The sequence below is a fragment of the Lactuca virosa genome, chromosome 9 (genome assembly GCF_052849685.1).
Source record: "Lactuca virosa cultivar CGN04683 chromosome 9, Lactuca_virosa_CGN04683_v6, whole genome shotgun sequence".
Taxonomy (NCBI): Eukaryota; Viridiplantae; Streptophyta; class Magnoliopsida; order Asterales; family Asteraceae; genus Lactuca; species Lactuca virosa.
In genome coordinates this window covers 29456049-29472545 of record NC_136434.1, presented here as the reverse complement: position 1 = coordinate 29472545, position 16497 = coordinate 29456049, and the positions used below count along the sequence as shown (strand labels likewise).

Sequence of the window (16497 nt, the reverse complement as noted above, 5' to 3'; positions counted from 1 at the left end):
GTGACTCATTGTTTAGTTATAATTGAGTTATGGTTAGGGTTTGGTGCATTTCCTCATATGGTTGGTTGACTTGCTTCAACTTCCCAACAATTAAAGAAAATCTGCCTCCCCTTTACTATTAACAAATTTGATTTGATGTTACGTTCAATAACGATTATAATAATTCCATTAGCATCGTTTATATCTGACGTCACAAAAGCAGAAAGTTTTATATGATATAAAAAATCTTAAAGCCTGATATAATGTTACACCCAACTTACACCCAACAAGATGACATGTATCATTAAAATTTAAAATAAATAAATAAAAATATTTTAGCGACACTTTGAGCTTCCTATGCAACAGCCTTTTGGGTTGATTGATATAGTTTTGGGCTCCTTTTTCGGCAAAGCCAGAGAAGTTAAATTAAAAATGCTCATTAATCTAACCAAAGGAGGGTTTCGGTGTAACCACTAACTATTGCTACTTTTCTAGCATTTTATGAGATTAATGATTGAAAACTTTATGCATAATTTTGACACCTCCAAAACTATCTTTTCCCCAACAATTAAAACAAAAAACACAAACAACATTTAAATAACAAAATTAAAATCCAATCTCCAAAAGCAAAACGCCATCAATTTACAAAAAATAAAATGTGTTTCCAAAATTTCTGCTCATACAAAAAGCTTTAAAAAAAAACCCTAAAAAACCAAAATAGATCAACAAATGAAACACTAAGTGTACAAATAACCTCATGGACCCACTCGTCAAATCTTATTATATTTGAAGTTTCAGTCCCTGCAAAACCTTTATTTTTGAATCACAAACATTAAGAAAGTCAGTCAAAGCAGTTCCCTGAGCCGTTACCATCTTCCTCGCCACATCAGCCGCCTTCCACGGCTTAACCGCATGACAAATCCTTTCACCAACCTCCAAATCATCAACCGAAGAAACCAATTTTTCAAGAATCTTAACAACTTTTCCGGGGCCAGGCCCACCATCATCACAATTAATAGACGAAAGTAAAATGTCAATGTCCCCATCAACTGACTTATTGATTTGTTCTTTTAACCATTTAGAAACTTGATCAATCGTGTTATTTAGTGATATGATTGAATTTTCTTCGTCTTTTTACTGGATGACCGGACACATGACTGGATGATGAGACCGTGCCACATCAGGGGCTCCGTCACTAACTGGACAAGAATGGAAAGGTCGGTTCCTGGGAAAGATACTAACGGTTTTGCGGTTTCTATCTATGATGAAACAGATTGTTGCAGTAATGAACATAAAAGTTCCCAATTCAGCGGAATTGTGATTCCGTTGGAATTCAGATTCCAGGCATTTAAACACACAGCAAAGTTCATCCAGTCAATCAGATTTGGAGAAAAAACCTCCAACGGTTTTTGACCGGATGCAACACTGGTAACAAGCTCCACTGCATCGTGGAATGGGAGTTGTAGAAATTTTGCATAGGATTCCAGCAAGGATTTGAGCTCTGAGGAGGCTTTGGAATGAAAACCATTAATGTCGGAACTGGTATTGACTTTTACTGATGATGAAGCACATTGTATTGCTATATAGATATATCAAACGTGGAAGTAGTGATCTTTTCTCAATTGTTCTTGTCACCTTTGATTCTGTTTGTTCTTCACATCCAATGACTTGTACCATAAAAGGATAAAATGAAGTGACTAGTACACCAAAACTAGTCATTGCATATATATATATATATATATATATATATATATATATATATATATATATATATATATATTAAAATTATGTTTATATAAAAAATTCCTAAATATATTAAAGTAGCAAAACATATTAAAAAAAAGGGTAGTATTGGAATCGAACTATGGTGGGTTAGTAAAAGCCACTGCACTCACCAACTAAACTAAGTTACGATTGATTATGCTGAAAAAAGACAATAACAATATATATATATATATATATATATATATATATATATATATATATTTATTAAGTTAATAGGATGATTTTCGGACCCTATTTTTTCCAGAGGCCTGTGCGGTCGAACATCTTGAACTCCCCTAGGGCCGGCCCTAATACATATATATAGGGTATATATATATATATATATATATATATATATATATATATATATATATATATATATATGTTAGTTTTGAAAACAAATTCAAAGTGATCAAGTTTGATGGTTTGGAAAGTGAATAGTACGCACATAACTGATGTCAGGATTTTTCATTTTTGACATTATTTTCTACATATCCGAATGAAAACAAATTAAAACTAGCACTAGCACTAGCAGTAGTTCCTTCGAGCAAGAACAAGAGATAGAAGTACTCTTCAGTCTTGATAATTCAACATGGGAAGAACAAAATTAAAGATGAATGCATACCTAGATCCAACATAATAGTCACCCGCTTCCTGCTTCATTTGTGTTTGTTGACTTCAAGAAACATCACCTTGTGGAGGCAACCGTTTTCGTTTCTTCTTCTCGTAGCTGATCCCTCTTGCTTTTGATTGTGAATCACGAACCTCTCGAAGGTAAAGCCTCACGGCTCCAGCCCCAAAAGGGTTCGTCTTATATGAACCACCGTTCTCCTCATAAGCCGCCCTAAGACGGCCAATCAAAGAATCCACACTACCCCAAGCTTGTCGCAGTGGACAAGAACAAGGGTCTGGCGATGTCGGATGCCCATAAAACGGACATGTCAGGTTATGAACCTTAGTCTTTCCAAACTGGTCAAGGTAAGAAAGGAATCCAAGCACATTTGCACTACTGCATTGTGAAACAGAGAGTGGTGGATGCAGGTTTTTCAGGTACTCGCAGAAGATGTTCCAGTCCCGGCGTTTCTGGTTCTCGTAGCGGCTAGGGGTGGTGGCCACTGCTGGAGGCGAGGAGGAGGAGCCAGATGCAACAGTGGAGACGCTACCGGAATCTTGGAGACTGTTGCTAGAGCTTTCTGAGCAAGGATCCATTCAAGTTAGGGTTTTTTAGTTCTTGATCCTTAGGGTTTTGGTAAATTTTGATACTTTCGGGAAGACTGATGTATGTCTCTTTCTCTTTCTTTTTTCGGTATCTTTTACTAAATGATAACACACAGTCGATTTCAGGTTTGGAAGCGGAAATCAGAAGAATGAAAAAAAAAAAAAAAAAAAAAAAAAAAAGAGCAGGACAAAACAGAATACAACGTCGATTTCAGGTTTGGAGCATAAAATACAACACATCACCCTAAAATTGATTTGTTTGGATTCAACCTGCAAGAAAGTGAATAACTTACGGCGAGGGATCGAGGGAATTTGGGGAAGTTATAAGAAAGCTTCTGGAAAATAAGAGGATGATCAAAACAGTTGCGTTTTCTTTGTTTAAGAGTTATTGATCTAATTGGAAGCCGTGGGAGGTGGGGGGACTATTGCCTGGCTGTGGAAACAAGAGGATGATCAAAACAGTGGATGTGTAAGGCCGGAGTGGGAGCGGGAAAGGGGTGAGGGAGCTTCCTCACTCTTGAACACGGGTGAAGGAAACATCCGCGGGAAAGAGGTGGGGGAGGGAGTGCCGCACACTCTCTGCTATTGGACAGGTTTTTTTTTTTTTTTTTTTTTCTTTTTATCCTTTATAATATTTATAAAATTATTTATATATCTATCAAAAAAATATAAAATATATATTAAAATTCATGGTTTTTAATTCCTTACAAAATGAATATAATATATGTATGAAATATATTTTTAAAAAAATATAAAAAAATAATGAGGGAAGCTTCCAACCCATTCCTTGGGTTTTAGGTGACGAAAAGAAAAGTGAGAGAAAAAATGGTGTGACCCACAAAAAGTGAGGGAAACATCCCTCCCACACCCTCCGGTCTAATAACTATTGTAACCAATTTTGTTAAGTTGATAAAAATAGAACAAATTATTGAAATCGTTTCCATGGTTTACCTCAATTTTGTGTTTGGTTTCTAATATTTTTTTTTATTCGGATTTGTTGCGTTTTTCGTCCCCGACACATATGAGAAAACTATAATACTCTTATGAACTTCTTTTTTAATTATTTTATTGTTTTGTATTTGTTTATAATTTAAAGAAAAAAGATAAAATATGAGTCATTTTCTCTTTCCTCCGTATCTTTCGTATCTCTCTTTCCTATCATAACCTAAATATCAAATCACAAAATTTCAATAGCTAAATTGTGTTATGTGCTTTCTGTGTGATTTTGTAACGTCCCAAAAACTAATATTAAAAGTTTCGATTTTTTAAATTAAATAAACCATTATCCAAACAATATCATAAAAACCATAGTGAATCAAAGGGTATCAATAAACATCCAAGTACATCAGAGTTTTATAAAATGCGGAACAATGTGGTGTGTGCACTGCAGTCATCCCGAACTCTTCCTTTTCGAACAGAAGTACTTGAAACATAGACTGTAAACTGTAAGCACAAAGCTTATTGAGTTTCCCCCAACTACCACATACTAAACAAACATACATCCAAACATATATGGGTGTTTGTCTACCCCTTCAGTCTGTTTCAACCGGATACTATCAAGCATATTTGGGTGCTTACAATCCCCTTCGGTCTATTTCAACCGAATGTTGTCAAACATATCTGGGTGTTTTCAATCCCCTTCAGTCTATTTCAACCGAATACTATCAAACATATATGGGTGTTTGCAATCCCTTTCGGTTTATTTCAATCGGATACCGGGTCTATTTCACCCCCTACTACTACCACATAATATCATAACAAGAATCACAGAGTCGTCAAGCAAATACAGGCACAACTGACAACTGTCACAAAGATAATCATCACACTACATCATAAACTAGTGGGTCGGCATTGGTGCCTTCGACCCACAGATACAGTGAAGGAAAACTCACCTCAAGTCGCTGAATCTCTCAGATAAAATCTCGTTTTTGCTAATCCGGAACATCCCCGCGCTAACATCATCAAATAAGATCCAATTAATAATTGGATCTCGATCCATAATCAAGAATCTAGATTACTTGTCCAATATTCAGGGTAAAAGACCCTTTTACCCTTTTCTTACTAGGCCCAAAACCAAGGCCCAATCCATTTGCTCAAAAAGCCCAACTTCCTAATTGGGCCCAAAAACCATCATGAACCTAATTCCAAGAAAGCCCATAGTCTATCTATGGCCCAAAGTCAAAAGCCTAATGGCCCAACAAGGCTTAAACCCTAAAAGGCCCAAAATGGACACTCTGGGGAGTACGCCCTGCGTACCAGAAATGTATACCCCGCGTACTCACCCCGAAGCACCACGTACAAGCAAACGATGCACATACTAGCACTACGCTGAGCGTACTTTCAACGTACGCCCAACGTACTCATCAGAGGCCCAAAAATCCACATTAAGCTCTTATTGGGTTAAGTCAAGTTGTCCACACACAGATCTGATCCCTAGACAAGGTCTTAAACCATAAAGTTGCCAACTTTACTCCCTTGCATGCCTTAATGGAACCCAAAACCCATTTTTATCCTTCTAAACCCATAATATGAACACCAACTTAATCATGACTCACCCAAACCCATCAAGATGACATTTTTATGAACTTACAACCTTAGAAGTGCTAAGATCCAACATTCTAAGCTCTTGGAGTAGCCCATACTCACAAGGATGACTCTAAGGACCAAAATAAACCCAAAACACACCCTAGGCTAGATCTAACACATAGATTCATCGAGTTAGAAACTTTATACCTCCTGGAAGTTGATGAAGATGATTAGAGCTTGGATCTACAAGCTCCAAGCCAAGCAATGCTTCCAACAAGAACTCCTTCTCCAAGACACACTAAAAACCACAAAATTCTCAAATGGAAGCTAGGGTTTAATGGGATGGAGGCTGAAGATAGGAGGGGTTGGAGTGGAGTTAAGATCATTAAATAGGGTCCAAGGCCCTAAATTAGGGTTTGTATGAGACTGGAGTGCGCCCTGCGTACTCCTAATACACCCAGCGGACTCCAATAGATGCGGGCGATCCTTGTGCCTTGTACACCCGACGTACTCCTTATGTATGCCCCGCGTAATAGGCTTAACTTAAAGCCACCAACTTCCGAAAGCCATAACTTCTTCGTTCCAGCTCCGTTTTTGATGATCTTTATATCCACGGAAAGGTAATGAGAAGCTCTACAGTTCTATCAACTCCCCCTTGCCATAAAACTTTCCAAACAAAAATCCAAAATCCATAAAAGACCCGAACTACCACTTTATCGATATACCCTTGGACTCCAAAACACAAACCGAACTCCCTGATCATCCAACCTACTGATGGGTTTTGAGCAACAAACAAAAACATATGTGTGCATGCAACCCTAATTCTTGGATCTATGTTTTCTCTAATTGAACATACAACTTTTGAACATCAAATAGAAAACCCTAGGAGATCTATATAATTTTCAAAAATCATAACTAGGGTTAGTAAACATACCTTTGATTGTTATGTAGTAATAACAATGAAAATCCAAGTCTTCTTGAACCTTGAGAGCAAGCGTCACAAGTGACACGCCTCTAATGGTTTACACCCAACACTAGCAATAGGATGAGAGAGGAGAGAGGATAAGGAGAGCTAGGAATTTCGGCTATTCCTCTAAGGAATAAAGTGGCCGAAATGAGAAGGGGTAAGACCCTTTAAATAGGTGAGGTAGCTTAGAGCCAAAGCTAGGGTTTTAGGAGGAAACCCTAATTCCCTTAGCTTATGGACCAAGCAGCACATGAACTCCCATCCAAGAGCCCTTGGACGAAAATTCTAGGGCCTTCCTAGTGATTTTCGTCCAACCTCTTCTAGGGAGGTTCTAGAGCCCATTTCCTCAACTATCAATAAATTGTCAAACAGCTCTTGCACTTTTAATTAATTCAATTAATCTCAAAATTAATTCCAATTAATTTCTTATTAACTATTAATTAAATAATATGATTTCTAATTAGTATATTACTTTCATAATACATTAATAAATCAATTATCTCAATTTATTATTCAAATAATAAATTAAACCTCTCTCCAAAAGTCATCATGTCTAGTTGCTAGTTTTGAGGGCAACCCAAAAGGACTGTGCTACCATCAATTCAAGTATATACCAATTATAGTTATGGGCATAGAAACCTAATCCAACATTCTCCCACTTGGATAAGTCTAATAACTATAGTTGCTAGTATAACTTCAAAAACTAAATAGCAAATTGTAGTTCTCAAAGTCACTGTCGAACTCTTACCCAGTCAGTTATAAGTCCTAAGATAAGTGATCAAATATTCCTCCGTTCTACAATATATCGTACGGACATGAGACATGGATTATAATCAGTCTCAATGTCCAAGTTTTGTTTCCCGATTTCTGATTTATGACGACTGAATCAGACTACCAATTGAACACATCAATTCAGTCCAGGCTTGGCCAAGCGCTTTAGATGTCGACATCAAATCATCGAGGGGCCCACAAATATCGCTTTTCCCGTTAGGGCAAAAGGAACAGATAAACTTCGACTTATATGCTTGCACTATTCACTCATAAAATCACGCACAACAATACGTTTTATAACATTAAGTTACTGATGTGTTTATGTATTATCAATGCACAACCGACTCGTAAACAACAACTCATATATCTCCGTTTTAAGAATATAAGATATTATCGTCTCAAAATTACTCGTGATGAAATCCATGAAGTAATTCTTTGAGCGTGGGTTTATCCCATACTTAAAATCCCCATTTTCCAAGTACTCATGAACATTGTAGCAAAACCAATACTATGTCTAAACCCTTAGACAATCTACAATTCAATTCATGATAATCTTATTATTTAATCACCATGTTAATTATACTTTATTCATTGTATAACGTTTTGAGTAATCAACTAAACACTTGAATTAAACATCAGTTATGCCATGTTATAAACATGCATACTATGTCTCTCTGTGGCCCTTCCTTTGTGAACAGATCGATCAGACACTATTCCAATGATGCTCATTTCACAATTTCAAATTATTGTTACTACTAAATGTGTTAGAGTTCAACCTTACATGCAATGATCCTTTTGTGATGTCGAGGCTTCAAACTCACAGAGACTTTGCCAACGATATTACAAAATGTTCATTTGAAACTTTGTTACTAAAAACAATTCCATGGTAACGAAGTTTCAAATTCAAGGTACACCCTTTGAATACCTTCCTTGCATTAAAGTTCCTAACTCACATGTAGATTCTAATCATCAACTCCCATTATGGAAACATTTTCATATTCCCATATGACTATCAATTTTGATCAAGAATCATCCCAATCTAAAACATGTCACTATGGTCCTTCCAACCAATACTATACTTCCAACTGCCCACAACCAATCCTTTGGTATAACCTCAGAATGTTCTTGACAGTTGTTCAAAAACTTTAGTCATATCCAGTTCTAGTCCTTTTCCCTCTCAATGTCCTAGGCATTTGGAAAAATCAGAACAAGTGAATATTATATCATATGTAATCAATCCTATATCCGAAGCATATGTTATTCGATATATAATGTCTTACATAAAGGCATGATATCTGAAACAGTTTCCAAACTTTGCAATTTGCAAATTTGAAATCTTTGTTTTCTATAATTAGTATTGCCAACGTGCAACACTTAGCATAACAACTATCCCAATAGCACAACAATTATGCTCCCACTAGCTTTGACATGTATTCAAAGATCAACTGGACTTACATAAATCAATACTTTTTTACTTTCTTACTAAAGTGTAGATTTCTGATACGTGATGCTTTGATGAGTCTTCATCTAGACTTCTCAAGCTTATACACCTTCATTAGATAGCATATATGTGTGTTTAAACCCTTTCAGAACTTATAGCTATAAGTCCTGAACGTTCAAATTATTTCTTACCATTTCTCACAATTCGAACTATGAAAAGGGATGTCGTAATCATATTGCGAATTTGAGAATGCAATCATCACAACCACTAATCATAATGATATTTATCAAATCTTTAAAATTTACTAGCTAAAGTGTTTCCTCATAATCATTTTCATGAATTAGAGTGAAACATTTTTCCACCTAGATTTTATGGTGTATGTGTTCCCATCCATGTGAATCTTATCATTTCCAACCTACAATCATAAGACAAGGTTTATGATAAATTCAAATTCCAGTTTAGTTTTCATGGACTGAACTTAACTTGTTATTAATTCCTTGTCTTCCGGTAGCACAAGGGCCTACTAGCGCTTCCATATTGTTTAAGCAGCTCACCCCCATTGACCAATGAACTATCACTGACCAACGTGCTTTGCCTTTTGCAGTCAAATGAGAACCATATAACGCATAAGCATTACCAACTCAACTGGAAGATGCACAGAAACAAGAATGTGTCAACTTAACACGATAGGTTATCAACCTCAGGTCGTGTGCTAGTGATAACTAAAAGGTTTATTCTTGATTGACTCTTGAAACTCTCCAAGATCAACTCTCCAAGATCAATAAGACTCTCACTAACATCTAGAAATATAATTTTTTTCTCTCAAGGAACAATCCTTGAGGAGCAAAAACGCATATTCAAAAGTCTGTATGGATTCTTGATAAGAAAACACTTCATATAATTGGTCTTAGCTTATACTTTGTTTTAACCAAAAACATCACAACTTCTAATTCCAAATGTGCTAGAGTAAGAAAAAATTATTACTCCACATTTCATGAGGTGTTATAAACCTAATTAGTACGAAACAAGCTTCAAGATACGATTTATAGTTACTAGAGTATGACTCTAAAATTTTAATTGGATACGAAGTATGACTCATCTCATGATCGAACCATTTCAACAATATCTGATTCCTCTTCTTAGTCAAACAATTGCACTAAGATGTTCTTCGAGGATCAATTTGTGATATAGTTCCATAACCATTAAGATGATCATAAAACATGATACTAAACTAATCTCCCCTCCTTTCAGATTGGAGAAACCTTTATCTTTCTGCCTAACAGATTCTTCTTATTCGTTCTGCCACTCTTTGAAACTTTTCAAAGTATTAGAATTATGCTTAATCTTATAAACACAACAATATTTACTGAAATCATCAGTAAATCATGACGAATAAAGTTATCATCCTTTGTGGCGGATCTGAATTGTCCACATCAATGTGTACTAGATCCTTTAGTCCTTCACTTGACTCACATAAACATGTGATCAACGAATTAGTCATTATCTTCCAACGATCAAGATTCTCATACATCACATTATTCAAATTGCACGACTCTAAGTTTCTTTCCAATTGAAACTTGGGTGATGAGAATTCTTTATCACTTGGTTAATTATGGCAATACCACACGCGATATAACAAGAATCAAATCCACAATTAATATTGCTAATAATAGAAATGTAACCAACACTTTCATAAATGCCATTGCAAGGAATTATAAAGTAAACTAGATAAATCAAAATTTTACTTTATTGATAATAAGCGGAAAAATTTTGTTACAATGAAAAAATATGAAAACAACGTTTCTAGACATTTCCTAAGCAATCTATTAAACTATCATAACTTCCAAGTAGTAGCTTCCAAAATCTGATCATCGAGCCATGCGACCGAAATCCATATCTCACGATCAGATTCAGCTCACTCTTCTTAAGCTTCCTTCTTTCTCTTAGATCCTGCAAAACATCAAAATGTGATCATCACATAATGTATTAAGAATCTACGAACATGAATTTATTCAAATAAAGGAGTTAGATAATGGATGTACCTGAAGTGGAGTCATACGACTTGACTTTACCATCTCTAAGATCTTTCAGGTAGTCAGGGCAGCTTCGCAACCAATGCCCCTCCAATTGGCAATAGAAACATATGGACCTTTTAGGATTAGCACATGGAACTATCTCAAAACTAGCATTTCTCTTTACCATATGGTCAAACGGTTTGACCTTGGTCGATCCTTTTCCATTGGGAAGAGAAACCTTTTCTGGACTACCATTGTTGCCATTGTTAATGTCCATGGAAATTTTAGAGACAGATCCTTCAAACACTTTTGCTTCACTAGTGCTCTTAATCATTTCTGCTTCAGCAACAATCAACATATGTATCAGATCAATTAGGGTCACGTCGTGGTCACTCATATAGTAGTCTTTAATGAAATGACTATATGACTCAGGAAGCGAAAGTAGAACCAAGTCAATGGCTAGCTCCCTTAGGAAAACGACACCCAACATCCCCAATCTATCAATGTACGATTTCATTTTCAGAACATGCGCACACACAGACTTTCCATCTTGATGTTTACATGCCAACAGGGCTTGAGTAATTTTGTATTTTTCAACTTGAAGGAAACATGACTTGGGGAGAGTCACTTGAGGATGAGGAGGAAGAGTTGAAGAAGCATGATCTCCATTTCCACCATTGCTCGATGAAGGGAACATACTTTCACCTTGACCAGAATGTGGAAGATCATCTTCAGGACGTAGAGGAAAAACATTTCCAGTAGAACGAGGAAGATCATTGTTGTCTGAACTTGACATATATAATAGGAGAAAAGAGAATTCAAGTTAGTTGATTTTATGTCACACCCCCAAACCGGAACGGCGGAAACGTTCGGGGGTGGATGACGTCATGTATAGTATCACAACAATTGTATCATAGCAATCATAGTAAACACAACCATTACAGTGAATACATATATGAAAAAGGTTTACATCTGTTTAAGTCTTGTTTGTATACATCAGAATTATAAGCAAAATATAAAGACGTGACTATCATTTCTCCATCTTCTCAAAACTCCAGGTGATACATGTCTACCGAGTTCCTGAGAATACAAGCAGTTTTAAAAGAGTATCAACATAAACCTAGTGAATTCATAAGCGATGTTTTGTAGTGAAAATCTATTGATGAATTTGTAGAAATGTTCTTATGTTTCCAAGAAAATCCAATATTTTCTTTAAATAAAGCATGAACTTGTCAGTTCCTTCTATGAATGTTTGTTATGGTATCCTTTGTAGTATAAAACATATTAGTCTGTATGCTTGATTACTACTAGAGTGTATAGTATGATGAATTCTGTATGAAAAACTTGTGTGGAATGTTCTGTTTGAAATCCCTGATTACTACCGGTATGTATGATAATTATGCTAAATAATCATTGTTCATGTATAGTATATTACTACATAAGTAAATCGTTATTATCTATTTGCGAGTTTTATGACCATACTAAACATGATATGGCGCGAATCGGGCACCAGTATCCTTTATGACTTTGTCACCCGTAGACCTGTCGGTCCTACTGTAGCTAGCAGCAAGGTGCGGGATTGTCAGTCCCGTATAGATCTATACACAAAATCACGCTCTCCTTCGAGGAGACTCTGGATCATAAGGGGTAGTCCTCCACTTAGTTATGTTTGTAAGCGCCCAAGGACGTGTCTCCAACTAGATTAACGACTTTACAAGTAATAATACAGGAAAACCCTTTTTATAAATAACGGAAAGGCTTATAAAAGATACGTTTGTATACCGTTTAATGAATTCCCAAACTATACCTAATATAGTTTGTGTGTTTGTATATGTATAACCTTGTATGAATTCCCAAACTATACCTATTATAGTTTGTGTGTTTGTATATGTATAACCTTGTATGAATTCCCAAACTATACCTATTATAGTTTGTGTGTTTGTAAGGTGAAAACGTCCCTTATGCTCAGCATAATACAAAAGGGATAAAATATCTAAATATTTTATAAAAGTATAGAAACTGTATGTTTATATCGATTGCATCCGTTTTAAGTTTATTGAAATCCTTTTTGTATAAATTTCATAAAATCATTTATGTTTGGCTTGTATTCCCCCTGAAAACATTCAAAACTCGGAAAATTGTAGGGGTATGAACTCACAGTTGTTGTGTGAAAACGTCGACTGGAAACGAAGATCCTTGGGTCGTTGTACGTGGCACCTAACGGAGTCCTAATATCAATAAATACATATATGCATTTAAATTAGCGATTTTGTTAAGTAAAGTGTTAGAAAAACACTTGTGTTCGGTTAAGGAATGTTACCGGGACTTGATTGAATCGAGGAAAACGGGTTTTCAGCACTTAGGAAGGGTTTGCGGCCGTGAAGGGGGGTTTACGGCCGTGAAGAGTTTCCGGCCGTGAACTGGGGTTTATGGTCTTTAAAGATTCGATGAGTGTACGGCCGTAAACGAGTTTACGGCCTTTGAAGATTTGATGATTTGAAGCGTGTACGACCGTAAACTCAAGAACAATGATGTTGGATTTCAATGAAAATGTGTTCTAAATGCTCCGAAATGACTCCCAATGGTGAATCTCAATGATTTCCGGAAGAACAATGGCGTTTTTGGTGTTTACGGTCAATAGTCTAGAGAGAGAAGGAGAGAGTTTTCGGCCAGAAAAGTATAAATGAAGGGTAGGGACACATATTTATAGGGGGTTTTCGTGGTCGGTGGTGGGGTCCACCTGGCATTGACCGCAAACGAGTTTACGACCGTAAACACGTTTACGACCGTGAACTCCAGTCAGGCTGTAAACTGCTGTTTTGTTCGAAGGAAAACTCGAATTTCGCGCGGTTTTTGGTCCCTACGCGTATATAAAGTTCAATTATATAACTAAATGATTTTCCAAACCAAAGGAATTTGACGAGACTCAATAAAATTCAAATTTTTATTAACGGAAGTTGATTAACGGAAACGGAAAAAGTTTCGGGTTGTCACATCATCCCCCCGTTAGAGGGAATTTCGTCCCGAAATTCAAACATAGAATACAAATCATGGGCTCGGAAAGAGATGGGGATACTTCTGTTTCATTGAATCTTCACGCTCCCAAGTGAATTCAGGTCCCCGCTTGGCATTCCAACGAACCTTCACTATCGGGATACGACTTTGTTTTGTTCGCTTTACTTCTTGATCCATGATTTCTATGGGTTCCTCTACGAAGTGTAAGTTCTCGTCTAGTTCGATCTGATCGAGGGGAATCACAAGTGTCTCATCGGACAGACACTTCTTCAGGTTCGAGACGTGAAAGACATGATGAATGTTACTAAGTTCTCGGGGTAAACGAAGTTTGTATGCTACGGGACCGATCCTAGCGAGGATCTCGAATGGTCCAATGTATCTTGGATTTAGCTTTCCACGCTTTCCGAAGCGTATCATGCCCTTCGAGGGTGATACCTTCAAAAGAACACGGTTACCAACCTGGAACTCCAAGGGTTTTCGTCTCTTATCGGTGTAGCTCTTTTGTCTATCTCTTGACGCTTTTAGTCGTTCTCAGATTTGTACGATCTTTTCAGTCGTCTCTCGGATGATTTCAGGGCCCGTAAGAGTGATGTCGGGGACTTGACCCTTGACTAGCTGCGTGTCACCCACTCAGCCCAGCACAGAGGGGATCTGCACTTACGGCCATAGAGGGCTTCGAACGGCGCAACCTTGATGCTGGTATGGTAGCTGTTGTTGTAGGTAAATTCGACCAAGGGCAAATGAGTGTCCCACGACATGCCAAAGTCGATGACGCAGGCTCTCAACATATCTTCCAATGTTTGAATGGTTCTCTCACTTTGCCCATCTGTCTGTGGATGGTAAGCTGTGCTCATATCCAGCTTAGTTCCAAGAGCCTTTTGTAGTGACTGCCAAAATCTCGAGGTAAACCTGCTATCTCGATCGGAGATAATGGACGCAGGTACACCATGAAGGCGGACTATCTCTCGAATGTAGATTCGTGTGAGTTTCTCCATTTTGAAGTTTTCCTTGATTGGCAGGAAGTGGGCGGATTTAGTTAGTCGATCGATAATTACCCAGATGGCGTCGTGCCCACTCGGAGACTTGGGTGACTTTGTGATGAAATCCATTGTAATCCTTTCCCACTTCCACTCAGGTATCTCTGGCTGCTGAAGGAGACCTGAGGGCTTTTGATATTCTACCTTCACCTTGGCGCAAGTCAGACACTTGCCCACGAAAGTAGTGATCTCTGCTTTCATGTTCGGCCACCAATATAGTTGTTTGAGATCCAGATACATCTTATCTGAACCTGGGTGAACGGAGTATCTAGTATTGTGAGCTTCGTTCATGACAACCTCCCTGTACCCGTCGTACTTTGGGGTCCAGATCCGGTTCATGAAATAGTAAACTCCGTCTCCCTTGACCTCTAAGTTCTTTTCCATTCCTCTCAGGGCTTCATCCGACATGTTTTCTGGTTTTAGGGCTTCCAACTGAGCCTCTCTAATTTGTGCGGATAATTGGGAATGGATGGTCATTGTCAGTGCCTTCACTTTACGACCTAAATACTCTTTTCGGCTGAGGGCATCCGCTACCACATTGGCCTTGCCGGGATGGTAGCGTATTTCGCACTCGTAGTCACTGAGTAGCTAGGGTTGTTCACTATTTGGATAAAACCGAAATGTCCAATTAGACAATTTGGATTGAACTATTTGGTTCGGATATTCGGATTTTTGGATTGGTTTTCAACAAAACCGAATTATTATTTTGGATTTCGGATTGGTTTTGGTTTATAAAGTAAGAACCGAATAGTCCAAAAAACCGAATAACAATTTATTATTTATTTAATTTTAATATATCTATAATTATTTATTTATTTTATAATTTAGTTTTTCAAATAAGTTCAAAAAGTTTCACCTAATAAAAGATATTAATATGCATTTTATTTCAAATGTTTTTATCTATTAAATATTAAACTATAATATACCTTCTTACTTGTTAATAGTTGTTTATACATTTTAAATCACAACTACATAATTTGTTTTTGTTTCTTCTATAAAATTAGATAATATTATAATTATATGTCGTTTTTAAATGTTCTGGTTTTTGAAACCGAATTATAAAAACCGATCCAACCGAATTGTAAATGGATCGGATCAAATCGGATTTAAATTTAGTTTGGACTATTCGGATCCTTATTTTGAAAACCGAAATCAATTTGGATTTACTTAATTGGATTGGATCGAACCGATCCATCCAAATGAACACCCTTATGAGTAGCTCTACCCATCGCCGTTGTCTCATGTTCAACTCTTTCTGATCGAGGATATGCTGTAGGCTCTTATGGTCGGTGAACACTGTGCACTTGGTTCCGTAGAGATAATGTCTCCAGATCTTTAACGCGAAGACCACTGCTCCCAACTCTAGATCGTGAGTTGTGTAATTGAATTCGTGTGTTTTTAGTTGTCTCGAGGCATAGGCGATAACCTTTCCTCGCTGCATGAGCACACAACCTAGGCCCTGATTGGATGCATCACAGTAGACAACGAAGTCTTCAGTCCCTTCAGGCAGGGACAAGATAGGTGCGCTGCATAGGGCCTGCTTCAATGTTTGAAACGCAATGTCTTGCTTGTCTTCCCAACTAAAGGTTACACCTTTCTGCGTCAGGGTGGTTAAAGGCTTAGCGATTCTGGAGAAATTCTGGATAAACCTGCGATAATAGCCAGCGACACCCAATAATTGACGGATTTCTGTGGGTGTCTTTGGTGCTGACCAATTCTCAATCGCTTTGATTTTGGAAGGGTCCACGTGTATGCCTTCCTCGC

General features: G+C 37.2%; 1 pseudogene across 1 annotated transcript; it reads right to left on the bottom strand.

Moving 5' to 3' along the window:
• Positions 1-577: 577 nt before the first annotated feature.
• Positions 578-3525, bottom strand: LOC145137131 (protein LIGHT-DEPENDENT SHORT HYPOCOTYLS 6 pseudogene; annotated as a pseudogene). Its single transcript, XR_013720881.1, has 2 exons — positions 2369-3525; positions 578-1646 (listed from the first exon to the last, which is right to left on the bottom strand). The product of XR_013720881.1 is annotated as a protein LIGHT-DEPENDENT SHORT HYPOCOTYLS 6 pseudogene (transcript).
• Between the last annotated feature and the right edge of the window lie 12972 nt (positions 3526-16497).